Consider the following 14,225-nt stretch of genomic DNA (forward strand, 5'->3'; position numbering starts at 1 on the left):
AGTTAATTGCCTTTATCCAAATGAAAAGTAAAGCTTCTTGCATCTCTATGACAAGCAACTAGCTACAACTTGTAGCCAAAAGCCTAGGAGTTTACCACAGACATAGGGAGATGGGGTGCTATCTTTCTTGATGTTTATTTACATTTCAAAGACATAGCTCCAAGGCCTTTAACAAAGATATTCCTGGGTTGTAAAACTAACAAGAGGTTTATTTACATTTTAAAAAGATTTGCATGCATCTCAAAGGGACAGAAAAAAGGATTTCAGTTACAAGTTTTCTCAAGGAAATGCTCTAAGAAAAGAAGGGAGGAAAATCTTTTCCCCTTTTTGAACCAGGGAAAATTCAATTTTTTAATATTTGTATTTACTCTTACAGGAAACTATAAAACTTAACAATCTAAATCAAAATGACAATTTTTTTCTGGGAGTTTGGTTTGTTTTCCTTGACAAATAATTTAAAACTTCATCAGGAAGTATATAACCTCAGAGAATGGGGAGGAAATTTTATTGGAAATGCATATTATTATAAACATAATTTAAAAGTTTGGTGCTGGCTTCAAAGAAGAAAGGAAACAGATCCAAATACATAAGAACTGAGTATATGTTGAAATAGTCATTTCAGGGCTTCCCTGGTGGAGCAGTGGTTGAGAATCCGCCTGCCAATGCAGGGGACACAGTTTCGAGCCCTGGACCGGGAAGATCCCACATGCCGCGGAGCAACTAAGCCTGTGCGCCACAGCTACTGAGCCTGCGCTCTAGAGCCTGCGAGCCACAACTACTGAAGCCTGTGTGCCTAGAGCCTGTGCTCTGCAACAAGAGAAGCCACCGCAATGAGAAGCCCGTGCACCACAATGAAGAGTAGCCCCCGCTGGCCGCAACTAGAGAAAAGCCCGCGTGCAGCAACGAAGACCCAACGCAGCCAAAAATAAATGAATACATAAATTTATTGTTTTTTAAAAATTGTTATTTCAAACAATGGAGATAGTTTGGAATGTTCAGTTAATGATTTGAGAAAATAAGGTTAATGGTACATGAATTCAGCATGTAAATTTAAAAGGTAAACCATCAATTACCTAGAATATAAATAAAAGATTTTAAAGAACATAATTTGACATAGCATGAAACAAAAGGCAGAAACCAGAAAGGATATAACAGAAAGTTAAAACACAAACTGAGAAAATATATTTAATAATTATGACACACAGATTTCACACTCTTGATAAACTGCTCTTACAAATCAGTTGAAAGATGAACATCTAACATGCAATAAAAATAGAAAAAGAATATCCTGCTGCAGATTTTCATTCAATCTACAATGCAGTGGACTGCCAGATGCCTCAATATTCTATTTACTATTGCAAAAGAAAATATATGGACAATTAAACTATGACATACCATTTACTTTAAGATGCATTACAAGATCCAATTTCAGAGCTGTTAAAATACGAGAAAAAAATGCATGTCTTAGAAATATTGAAATGTAATTATAAAAGAGAAAGTACAGGGACTTCCCTGGGAGTCCAGTGGTTATGAATCTGCCTTCCAATGCAGGGGACACGGGTTCAATTGCTGGTCGAGGAACTATGATCTCACATGTCGCAGGGCAACTAAGCCCAGGTGCCATAACTACTGAGCCCGTGCATCACAACTAGAGAGCCCACGTGCCGCAACTACAGAACCCATGCACTCTGGAACCCGTGCGCCACAACTAGAGAGAAGTCCACACACCACAATGAAAGATCCCACCTACCACAGCTAAGACCCGATGCAGCCCCAAAAAATTTTTAAGTAAATACTAAAAAAGAAAGTACAATTAGTCACTAAGTATATGAAAAATATGTAACATCACTAGAAATCAAAGAAATATTAAAACAAACATGAAACACTATTTTGTCTACAGTATTTCAAATTTCATTTCCTTTCAAATGTACTGCCTTAACTAAAACCCCACATAGAATTTTCCCCAATTTTATTTTCTTCATACCACTTATCCAAGTGATTTCTATTTGACTGGTCCCAGGAAATGACAGTAGAATAAATTTGTAGAATGATGCTATTCATGTGGCCATTTTATTATCAGAGATTTTGGGTGTCTCTTCAGAGCATTTGAGCTTGACTGCATTTCTCCACCTTCTAGATCTTCTTGAACTATGTTTTCTGCCTATCCAGTGGGATTGGCCCAAATTTACTGAAAGTCTAGCTTCAGTTTCTAGAAATCAGTAAATTCCAAGAGAAGTGGCAGTTCGGGGCCATTGGTGAAGACGTCAGATAAAGTGAATTTTTACTTTGGGCTCAGGTACCAGCTGTACACTACAGGTCTGAAACTACTCTTTTGAAATAAGGAGGAGGACCACCTAGGAGACATCACCCTGATCTGACACCTTTCACCAAAGATTCAGGAAAGAAGACAGAGAAATCCTAGAGTTTTATATCTGAATGGATTCTTTTTTTTTTTTAGCCTTAAAAAATTTTAATTGAAGAATAAAAAACTATAGGAAAGTGTACATGGTATAATTGTACAGATAAATGGATTACCAAGAAAAAAAAATAAGGTGAACATAACCATATAAACACCAAGAATTCAAACAAAATATTATGAACACCTGAAATCCCCCTTAAAGGCCCATTCTCTATTATTACTCCCCTCCTCAAAAGTAGCCCCATCCTGACTTCTTTTTATTTTTTTGTTTTAAAATTTTTATCATAGTTGATTTACAATGTTGTGTTAATTTTCTTCTGCACAGCAAAGTGACTCAGTTACCTATCTATCTATCTATTCTTTTTTATATTCTTTTCCCTTATGATTTGTCACAGGATATTGAATACACTTCCCTGTGCTCTACAGTAGAACCTTGTTGTTTATCCATCCTATATATAATACTTTGTCTCTGCTAATCCCAAACTCCCAATCCTTCCTTCCCCTACCCGCCCCGGCTTGGCAACCACAAGTCTGTTCTCTATATCTGTGAGTTTGTTTCATAGATATGTTAATTTGTATCATATTTTATTTATTTGTTTGTTTTTAATTAATTTATTTATTTTTGGCTGCGTTGGGTCTTTCTCGCTGCACGCGGGCTTTCTCTACTTGCGGCAAGTGGGGGCTACTGTTCGTTGTGGTGCACGGGCTTCTCATTGTGGTGGCTTCTCTTGTTGCGGAGCACAGGTTCTAGGCACGCGGGCTTCACTGGTTGTGACTCACGGGCTCTAGAGCACAGGCTCAGTAGTTGTGGCGCATGGGGTTAGTTGCTCCGTGGCATGTGGGATCTTCCTGGACCAGGGCTTGAACCTGTGTCCCCTGCATTGGCAGGTGGATTCTTAACCACTGTGCCACCAGGGAAGTCCCTGTATCATATTTTAGATTCCACATATAAGCGATATTTTATATTTGTCTTTCTCTTTCTGACTTACTTACCTAGTATGATAATCTCTAGGTCCATCCAGGTTGCTGCAAATGGCACTATTTCATCCTTTTTGATGGCTGAGTAATATTCCATTATATATGTGTATGTCTAATATAAAAATATATATATACTTATCACATTTTCTTTATCTATTAATCTGTTGATGGACATTTAGATTGTTTCTATGTCTTGGCTATTGTAAATAGTGCTGCTATGAACATAGAGGTGCATGTATCTTTTCAAGTTATAGTTTTGTCTGGATATATGCCCAGAATTGGGATTGCTGGATCATATGGCAATTCTATTTTTAGTTTTTCTGAGGAACCTCCATACTGTTTTCCACAGTGGCTGTACCAATTTACATTCCCACCAACAGTGTAAGAGGGTTCCCTTTTTTCCACACCCTCTTCAGCATTTTTTATTTGTAGACTTTTTAATGATGGCTGTTCTGACCAGTGTGAGATGGTACCTCATTGTAGTTTTGATTTGCATTTCTCTGATAATTAGTGATGTTGAGCATCTTTTCATGTGCTTATTGGCCATCTGTATGTCTTCTTTGGAGAAATGTCTATTAAGGTCTTCTGCCCATTTTTCGATTGGGTTGTTTGGTTTTTTGTTGTCGAGTTGTGTGAGCTGTTTGTATATTTGGAAATTAAGCCCTTGACTGTTGCATCATTTGCAAATATTTTCTCCCATTCCGTATGTTGTCTTTTCGTTTTGTTTATGGTTTCCTTTGCTGTGCAAAAGCTTATAAATTTGATTAGGTCCCATTTGTTTATTTTTGTTTTTATTTCTATTGTCTTGGGAGACTAACCAAAGAAAACATTGGTACAATTTATGTCAGAGTATATTTTGCCTAAGAGTTTTATTGTGTCATATCTTATGTTTAAATCTTTACGTCATTTTGAGTTTACTTTCGTGCGTGGTGTGAGGGTGTGTTCCAACTTCATTGATTTACATGCAGCTGTCCAACTTTCCCAGCACCACTTGCTGAAGAGACTGTCTTTTTCCCATTTTATATTCTTGCCTCCTTTGTTGAAGATTAATTGACTGTAGGTGTGTGGGTTTTTTCGGGCTTTCTGTTCTGTTCCATTGATCTGTATGTGTGTTTTGGTGCCAATACCACACTGTTCTGATTACTGTAGCTTTGTAGTGTTGTCTGAAGTCTGGGAGGGTTATTCTTCCTGCTTTGCTCTTTTTCCTCAGGATTGCTTTGGCAATTTTGGGTCTTTTATGGTTCCATATACATTTTAGGATTATTTGTTCTAGTTCTGTGAAAAATGTCATGGGCAATTTGATAGGGATCTCACTAAATCTGTAGATTGCTTTGGGCCCTGTCCTGACTTCTAACACCAAAGACAAGTTTTGCCACTATTACTGTAATTCATTTTATCCATTTACTTAGAAATAATTTTAACATTAAAAAAACTTTCAAAAATAAGACAAAGAACTCTCTCCTTCACTCAGATTCTTCAGTCATGAACATTTTGCCACATTTGCTTCATCATCATTTTCCCTATATATGTGTATGTTATGCATAGGAATTTCTTAATCACTTGAGAGTAAGTTATAAGAATCATTCCCCTTTACTCCTAAATTCTTAAGTATATGTTTCCTATGAGCAAGGATACATTTCTTACATAACCACAATAAAATACTCAAAATCAGAAAATTTAACATAGGTATAATAATAATATGTAAAGTATACTCCGTGTTCAAAATTCCACCAATTGTCTCAATTAAGTCTTTTATATCTAATGTTTTGTTTCTGATTCAGCATCCAATCCAGGGCCTTCTGTTTCTGGCCAAGGTAAAGTAGCAGGACTGGATTTACCTGAAAGAAAGAATCAAAAAAATGAATAACACCAGAAATGCTAAATACATGAGTAAATATAAAAGTGTCTTTCATAACTTAAATCTCCTTGAAAGATAACTGACTGCTTAAACGTAAAGAGTAACAGTGTATTATAGGGTTTATAACATATGTATAAAGTAAAATGTATAATACTAGCATAAAAGCCAGGAGGGGAGAAATGAAAGCAGACCACTGGCAGGCTCTTATACTATATGTAAATGGTATAATATTACTTGAAGGTAGCCTATGATAAATTAAAGTTGTGTATTACGAATGCTAAAGCAACCAAAGTTAGAAATGTATATTTTAAATGCTAAAGAAACCAAAAATAAGGAAACATTTCTAACCAATAAACCAACAAAGGAGATTTTTTTAATTATAAAAAAGTACTCAATACAAATGAAGGAAGAAAAATATAATTTTAAAAAGGAGGAACCAAGAACAAATGAGACAGAAAACAGAAATAGCAAGATGAAGATGATAGACATAATCTTAGTCATATCAATTTTCACATTAAGTGTAAGTAGACTAAACACTCTGCTTTAAAGGTATAGATTGTAAGATTGAATTTAAAAAAAAACCCAACTATATGTCGCTGATAAGAAATGCATTTTAAATATAAGGACAAAAATAGGTTAAAAATGCAAGGATGAAAAAATATACCATGCTTAAATAAATCAAAAGAAAGCTGGAATGGATATGTTAATATGGGATAAAATGGATTTCAGAAGAAAGAATATTATAAGGTAAAAAAGATTTCATAACAGATAAAGGAGTCATTTCACCAAGAGGACATAAAATCCTAAGTATTTATGCATCAAGTAAGAGAGCTGCAAAATACATAGGAGAAATAAGCAAATCCACAATTATAGTTTGAGATCTCACACCCTCTCTCAATAGTGATAGAACAAATAGAAAATGAGCAAGGATATGAAACACTTAAACAACAGTTATCAACCAACTTGACCTAATGTTTATAAAATACTCTACCCATCCAATAGCAAAATACACATTCTTTCAAGTGCATATGGAATATTTATCAAAATAGGCCATGTTTGGGGCAATAAAAGAAGTCTTATGAATTTAAAAATATTCAAGTCATTAAAAATATGCTCTCCCACCATACTGGAGTTAAATTATAGATTAATAACTGAATATATCTGGAAAATATAAAAATATTTGGAAACTAACACATTTCTGAATAATCCATGGGTCAAATATTTAGAAATCAAACGGGGAAATTAGAAGGTAATTTGAACTGAAAGAAAATGGAAACACAACACATCAACACTTGTGGTATGCCACTACAACTGCACTTAAATGTAAATTTATACATTATTTTTTTTTTTAGAAAAGAAGAAAGTTCCCTAATGATGACCTCAGCTTCCACTTTAAGAAACTGGAAACATAAGAGCAAATGTAACCAAAAGTAAGTACAAGAAAGGAAATAATACAGATCAGGATGTAAATCAATGAAGTAGAAAATGGGAAAATAGAGAAAAATCAGTGGACTCAAAAGCTGGTTCTTTGATAAGATAAATAAAATTGATAAACCTGTAGCCAGAGTGGTTAGGAAAAAAGAACAAATGACCAATATCAGAAATGAAAGAGCTTACATCACTATAGAGTCTCTAGATATTAAAAGAAAAATAAAGGAATATTATGAACATGTTTTGGGCAGTAAAAGTGGACCAAAAGCGAGACATTTTATTGACGCACAAGATTGTGGGAGCTGGCAAGTCTGAAATTTGCAGGGCAGGCCAACAGGCTGGAAATTACAGTCTTGAGTCTGAAAGCAGTCTGGAGACAGAATTCCTTCCTCTTTGAAGGACCTCAGTCTTTTCTCGTAAGGCCTTCAACTAATTGGAAGAGGCCCACACACATTATGAAGAATAATCTGTTTTACTCAAAGTCTACTGCCTTTGTTAATCACATTATATATATACTAATACTAATCATATATGCATTATATACATATGATTTATTATAAAGAATTGACTCACATGATTATAGAGGCTGAGAAGTCCCAAGTCAGCAAGCTGAAGACCCAGGAGATCTGATATGTAGTTCCCATCCTAGTCTGAAAGCCTGAAAACCAGGAGAGCCAATGGTGTGAGTTCCAGTCTGAGAGCAGAAGAAGACTGAATGCCATAGCTCAACCAGTCAAGCAGAAGTTCTCTCTTACTCAGCCTTTTTGTTCTATTCAAGTCCTCAGTTGATTTGATGAGGCCCATTCACACTAGAGAGGGCAATCTGCTTTATTCAATCTACTGATTCAAATGTTAATCTCATCCAAAAATATCTCACAGACACACTCAGAATAATGTTTGACAGGAACTTCCCTGGTGGTCCAGTGGTTAAGACTTCTCGCTCCCAATGCAGGGGGCCTGTGTTCGATCCCTGATCAGGGAACTAGAGCCCGCGTGCTGCAATGAAGATCCCGCAGGTGGCAACGAAGATCCAACGGGCTGCAACTAAGACCCAGTGCAGCCAAATAAATAAATTTAAAAAAAAAAACTGTTTGACAAAATGTCTGGGCAACCTGTGGCCCAGTCAAGTTGACACAGAAAATTAACCATCACGCACATCCAGAAAAATATCTTCACAGCAACTTCTAGACTGGTATTTGACTAAGCAATTGTACTCCATAGCCTAGCCAAGTTGACACATAATACTAAGCATCATAGTCCACTCCTTGTCAATGTGGCACCTACATGTATCTCCTTAAGCCACACTTAATCTCCAAATAAAGTCACTAATAAGGTCATATTTCCTGCTAACATGATACAACTATCCTATGTACAATAAAAAACACACTAACTTTTTCCTCAGAAGAGAATGCAAAGTCCTTGGATGATGTTGACTCTTCTTCATATCTTGTAATTTAAACGCTGTGATGTTGAGTTAATAGTTTTTGCATTATATGATAATGGGATAAAGAGGGAAGAAAACAATATACTGTACATGTGATATATATGATATGTGTTTTATATATATATACACACACACACACACACAAAAGTACAGTTGACCCTTGAACAATGCGGGGTCTAGGGGCACTGATCCCCCGCATGCAGTTGTAAGTCCGAGTATAACTTTTTTTTTAATTGTATTTTTTAATTTAATTTTTATTTTTGGCTGCGTTGGGTCTTCATTGCTGCACATGGGCTTTCACTAGTTGTGGAGAGCGGGGGCTACTCTTCGTTGTGGTGCACGGGTTTCTCATGGCAGTGGCTTCTCTTGTTGCAAAGCACGGGCTCTAGGCATGCGGGCTTCAGTAGTTGTGGCTCATGGGCTCAGTAGTTGTGGCTCACGGGCTCTAGAGTGCAGACTCAGTAGTTGTGGTGCACAGGCTTAGTTGCTCCGCGGCATGTGGGATCTTCCCGGACCAGGGCTCGAACCCGTGTCCCCTGCATTGGCAGGCGGATTCTTAACCACTGCGCCACCAGGGAAGTCCCTATCCCTAACTTTAGAAGGGATATCTCAACACACCCATACCACTGGACCCCTAGAAATTTCACTGAGGTATAAGTCCCCTGAATTTGTGTCAGATTTATTTATCTCCCTCTGACAGGCAAATGACACACCAATGAGTCTAGAATGGTTCTACCATTTTGCTCTCAGCAGAAACCGAATTAGCTTGCACCTTTATCTTGGACTTGAAAGCCTCCAGAACTGTGAGAAATGCATTTCTGTTGTTTAAACCATTCGGTTTATGGTATTTTGCTATGGCAGTTTAAGCTAAGACAAGTGGTAAACTGAGTCAAACTAAAGTTGGAATAAAGCCCAGACCAATTCAAATGCAGATCAAATTTACTCACCCTCAGGACTTCCCTGGTGGTCCAGTGGCTAAGACTCTGAGCTCCCAGTGCAGGGGGCCTGGGTTTGATCCCTGGTCAGGGAACTAGATACCACATGCTGCAACTAAGAGTTCACATGCCGCAACGAAGATCCTGCATGCTGCAACTAAGACCCGGTGCCGCCAAATAAATTAATTAATTAATTTTTTAAAAAAGCAAACAAATTTACTCAGCCTCCCACTCTAGCAGCCTGACACAAGGGGCATAAACTTTTCTGGGGGGGAAATATTATTTGTTCCATCTCCACTCTTCTTTTTATTCAAATGTCTATGATATAATTTTGAAATGACAACATGTAAACAAGCAATAAAATGTTACCCATTGCTGAGGGGAAGCAGTCAATACAAGCCCACCCAGAGATGCCCCAGATATTGGTATTATCAGGAACCTTAAAATACCTATGAAAAAAATCTAAAGAAACTTGGCAAGTTTTTCAAGATGATTATACCCTCCTAACAGCTCTGCGTAAGAGTTCTAGTTGCTCCACATCTTCATCAACATTTAATGTTGTCAATCCTTTCAATATTAGCCATTCTTTTGAATATTACGTGTTATCTCATTGTGGCTTTTTTTTTTAATATTTATTTATTTATTTATTTATTTATGGCTGCGTTGGGTTTTTGTTGCTGTGCCTGGGCTTTCTCTAGTAGCAGCGAGTGGGGGCTACTCTTCCTTGTGGTGCATGGGCTTCTCATTGCCGTGGCTTCTCTTTGTTGCAGAGCATGGGCTCTAGGCATGCGGGCTTCAGTAGTTGTGGATCGCAGGCTCTAGAGCGCAAGCTCAGTAGTTGTGGCGCGCGGACTTAGTTGCTCCGAGACCTGTGGGATCTTCCCGGACCAGGGCTCGAATCCATGTCCCCTGCATTGGCAGGCGGATTCTTAACCACTGCACCACCAGGGAAGTCCCCTCATTGTGGTTTTAATTTGAACTCATTCTCATGTACTTATTATGTATTCATTCTAAGTTTGCGTATCTTCAGTGAAATATCTGAGTATTTCACCCATTGTTTACCAGGTTGTCTTTTTATTATTGATTTGAAGGCGTTCTTTACATATTTTGCATATATTATTTTTCAGATGCATGTAGTGTGAATATTTTCTCTCACTCTGTGGCGTGCTACTTTTTTAAATTATTTATTTTGCAGGAAAGTTTCAAGCACACGGTAAAACTCCTGTATTCCTTTGATTCAGATTCCCCAAGTGGCAACAGTCCAAGGAATCCCTTTTATCACATCCATCTATATGCAAATGCATTAACATTAGTCTTTTTCTGAACTATTTGAAAGCAAGCTGTTGACTTGATACCCTAAACGTTTCAGTGTTTATCTCCCCCAAACAAAGGCATATACCTATATAAGCATTACAGAGACTTCCAACTCAGGAAGTCAGTATTGATTCAATCCACAGACGCAATTCAAATCTCATTCACCATCACAAAAATGTTGCTTTTTTCTTGCTGGGTTAAGTTCCTTTCCAGGAACACTTTTTCAATCATTTTTAATGAGTCTTTAGTATTCCTCAATCCAGAATAATAACAGTCCTTCCCTGTCCCTCATGTCCTTGATAAGCACTGACCAATAAAAAGATAACGCAAGCTGCATGTATAATTTAAAGTATTCTAGTAGCCACATTAAAGAAAGAAGAAACAGAGAAAAAAAGATAATTTCAATGATACCTTATCCTGGTACAAGTACGTACCCCCTGCTTTTCAAGAGTTTACTTTATGCCACTTTGCTTTTGTGAAAGACCTACATTAGTACCCATTTTTGCTAGCCAAAAGAAATCCAAAGAGGATTTTTGCTTTACAAAGAAAGGCAAAAAGCAAAAATAGCATTCAGTATTTGTTTTGCATGGAGCCATTATAGATCCAGCTCATACCCCAAGCAGTGAGAGTGGCACCACCAAGCTCCTTCTCTGGGAACTACACTCAGCATCAAGCTGCCATAGCTTTGAACTGTGTCTGTGGGCATCTGTGTTTTATCTTGATTTATTTTGTGCATCCATTAGCAAAATGTATCCTCAGGTAAATTACTTCTTCGCTTTATGCCATTTCAGCTTACCAAAGGTTTCAGAGGAACACTTCTTCGGAGAGCGGGGTGTACCCGTATATCAAAATATTATCATTTCAACATGTAACCAATATAAAAAATTGTTGAAATATTTCACAATCTTTTTCTTCATACAAAGGCTTTGAAATATGATGTACATTTAAACTTAAAGCACATCTCAGTTCATACTGTCCACATTTCAATTGATCAGTAATTACACTTCTACTGCCCACATTGAGCAGTGCAGTCTTAGACAGTTTTTTCTTTGTTTCATTTTGTTTCTGTTTTGTTTTAGAGTACAGGCTTCTCACTCTGTAGCCTGACTCTCTATCTGTATCTGGCTGATATTTCCTCATGACCAGTATCAGGTTATGGATTCCTGGCAGGAACACCACAAAAATGATGCATTGCCCTGCTGAGTTAGATGTTGACCTGTCCCACCACTCATGACATTAACTCTGATAACCTGTTTTCTGAAAGAGATTGTGGAGAATTGGTATAATTTCTTCCATAAATGTTTGGTAGAATTCACTAGTGAACCCACAAGGCCTGGTGTTTTCTGTTTTGGAAGGTTATTAATTATTGATTCAATTTCTTTAATATACATAGTCCTATTCAGATGATCTCTTTCTCCTCTTTCTGGTAGATTGTGTCTGCCAACGAATTGGTCAGTTTATTTAGGTTATCAAGTTTGTGGGCAAAGAGTTGTTCTCATTATTCCTTTATACCCTTTTAATGTCCATGGGGTTATTAATGATTACCCCTCTTTCATTTCTGATATAAGTAATTTGTGTTTTCTCTTTTTTTCTTATTTAGCCTAGATAGAGACTTATCAATTTTATTGATCTTTCAAAGAGCCAGCTTTTGGTTTCATTGATTTTTCTCTCCTGATTTCCTGATTTCTGCTCTGTTATTATTTCTTTTCTTCTACTTACTGAGGATTTAATTTGCTGTTCTTTTTCTAGTTTTCTATCATGGAGGCTTAGATAATTGATTTAATATTATTCTTCTTTTCTAATATATACATTCAATGCTATAAATTTCCCCCTAAGTATCATTTTTGTGGCATCCCACAGATTTTAATAAGTTGTATTTTCATTTTAATTTAGTTCAAAATATTTGAAAATTTCTCTTGATATTTCTTCTTTGACCCATGTATTGGTTAGAAGTATGTTGTTTAATCTCCAAGTGTTTGGCAATTCTCCAGCTTTCTTTCTGTTATTGATTTCTAGTTTAATTCCATGGTGTTCTGTGAGCGTACACTGTATGATTTCTGTCCTTTTAAATGTGTTAAGGTGTGTTTTATGGCCCAGAATGTGGTTTATTTTGGTGAATGTTCCACGTGAACTTGAGAAGAATGTGTACTCTTTTGATTTTGGATGAAGTAATCTCTAGATGATGCACTTAAGATCAGCTCTATTTTTTTTGATTTTCTGCTTGCTGATCTGGTCATTTCTGATAGGGGAATGTTGAAGTCTCCAACTATAATAGTCAATTTGTCCATTTCTCCTTGACGTTTATCAGTTTTAGCCTCATGTAGTATGACGTTCCATTGTTAGGTGCATATAATGTTATGTCTTCTTAGAGAACTAACTCCTTTATTATTATATAATGCCTTTCTTTTTTTAATATTTATTTATTTATTTGGCTGTGCCAGGTCTTAGTTGCAGCACATGGGCTCTTGGTTGTGGCATGTGAGATCTTTAGTTGTGGCACACAAGCTCTTAGTTGCGGCACACGGGCTCTTAGTTGCAGCATGCGGGATCTAGTTCCCTGACTAGGGATCGAACCCGGGCCCCCTGAATTGGGAGCGTGGAGTCTTAGCCACTGGACCACCAGGGAAGTCCCGGTATAATGCCCCTCTTTATCCCTGAAAATCTTCCTTGCTCTTCCTTGAAGTCTGCTCTGTCTGAAATTAATATAGCTACTCCTGCTTTTTTAAAATTAGTGTTGGCATGGTGTATATTTCTCCTTCCATTTACTTTTAATCTGTATGTGTCTTTATACTTAAAATGAGTTTCTTGTAAACAATATATAGTTGGGTCTTGTTTTTTGATCCACTTTGAAAGTCTTCGTCTTTTAATTGGTGTAATTAGACCATTGACAAAGTGATTACTGACATAGATAGATTAATATATAACAGTTGTTACTGTTTTATGTTTGTTCTCCTTATTCTATGTTCCTTTTTTTGTCTTCCACTCTTCTCCTACACTTTTGTGGTTTCAATTGAGCATTTTATATGATTCCCTTTTCTCACCTTTCTTAGCATATCAATTCTTCTTTTTTTTTCTTTTCTTAGTGGTTGCCATAGAGTTTACAATTTACATTTACAACTGATCCAAATCTACTTTCAAGTAACACTGTACTGCTTCATGGGTAGAGCAAGTACATTATAATAATAAAGTATTTCTAATTCCTCCCTCCCTTCCACTGTATCACTGCTGTCATTAATTTCACTTACACATAAGGTATAATCATCTAGTACATTGTTGCTGTTATTATTTTGAATAAACTATCATCTATTAGATCAATTAAGATTAAGAAAAATAAAAGTTTTTATTTTACTTTCACTTATTTCTTCTCTAACATTCTTCCATTCTTTATGTTGATCTGTATACTTTTCTTCTCTCTGAAGAACTTTTAATATTTTGTGCAAAGGCAGGTCTACTGGCAACAAATTCTCTCAATTTTTGTTTGTCTGAAAATGTCTTTACTTCACCTTTACTTTGAAGTAAAGTATATTTCAAAGAATATAGACTTATTGGTGGATTTTTCCTCTCAACACTTTAAATATTTTATTCTACTTTCTTTTTTTCTTGCATAGTTTTCAAGAAGTTAGATACAATATAATTTTTTGGGGGGGAGTAGTCTTTTTTCTCTTTGCTTTTCAGCTTTGGAAGTTTCTCTTGACATATCCTCAAGCTCAGATTCTTTCCTCAGCTCTACCCAGTCTACTAATGAGCCTGTCAAAGGGATTCTTCATTTCTATTACACTATTTTTGATTGCTACAATTTATTTTGATTTTTTCTAAGAATTTTCAACTTTCTGCTTATGTTACCTA

At 36.4% G+C, this 14,225-nt stretch overlaps 1 protein-coding gene across 1 annotated transcript in view; it reads left to right on the forward strand.

The window, feature by feature from the left end:
• Positions 1-6,640: 6,640 nt before the first annotated feature.
• Positions 6,641-14,225, forward strand: part of LOC133091282 (zinc finger protein 782-like) — a 33,913-nt gene continuing 26,328 nt past the window's right edge. Inside the window, exon 1 of the mRNA XM_061190384.1 lies at positions 6,641-6,685. The gene's annotated coding sequence lies outside the window, so the exon portion shown is untranslated. The remainder of the gene's footprint in view (positions 6,686-14,225) is intronic.

This window comes from Eubalaena glacialis, chromosome 1, assembly GCF_028564815.1.
Source record: "Eubalaena glacialis isolate mEubGla1 chromosome 1, mEubGla1.1.hap2.+ XY, whole genome shotgun sequence".
Lineage (NCBI taxonomy): Eukaryota > Metazoa > Chordata > Mammalia > Artiodactyla > Balaenidae > Eubalaena > Eubalaena glacialis.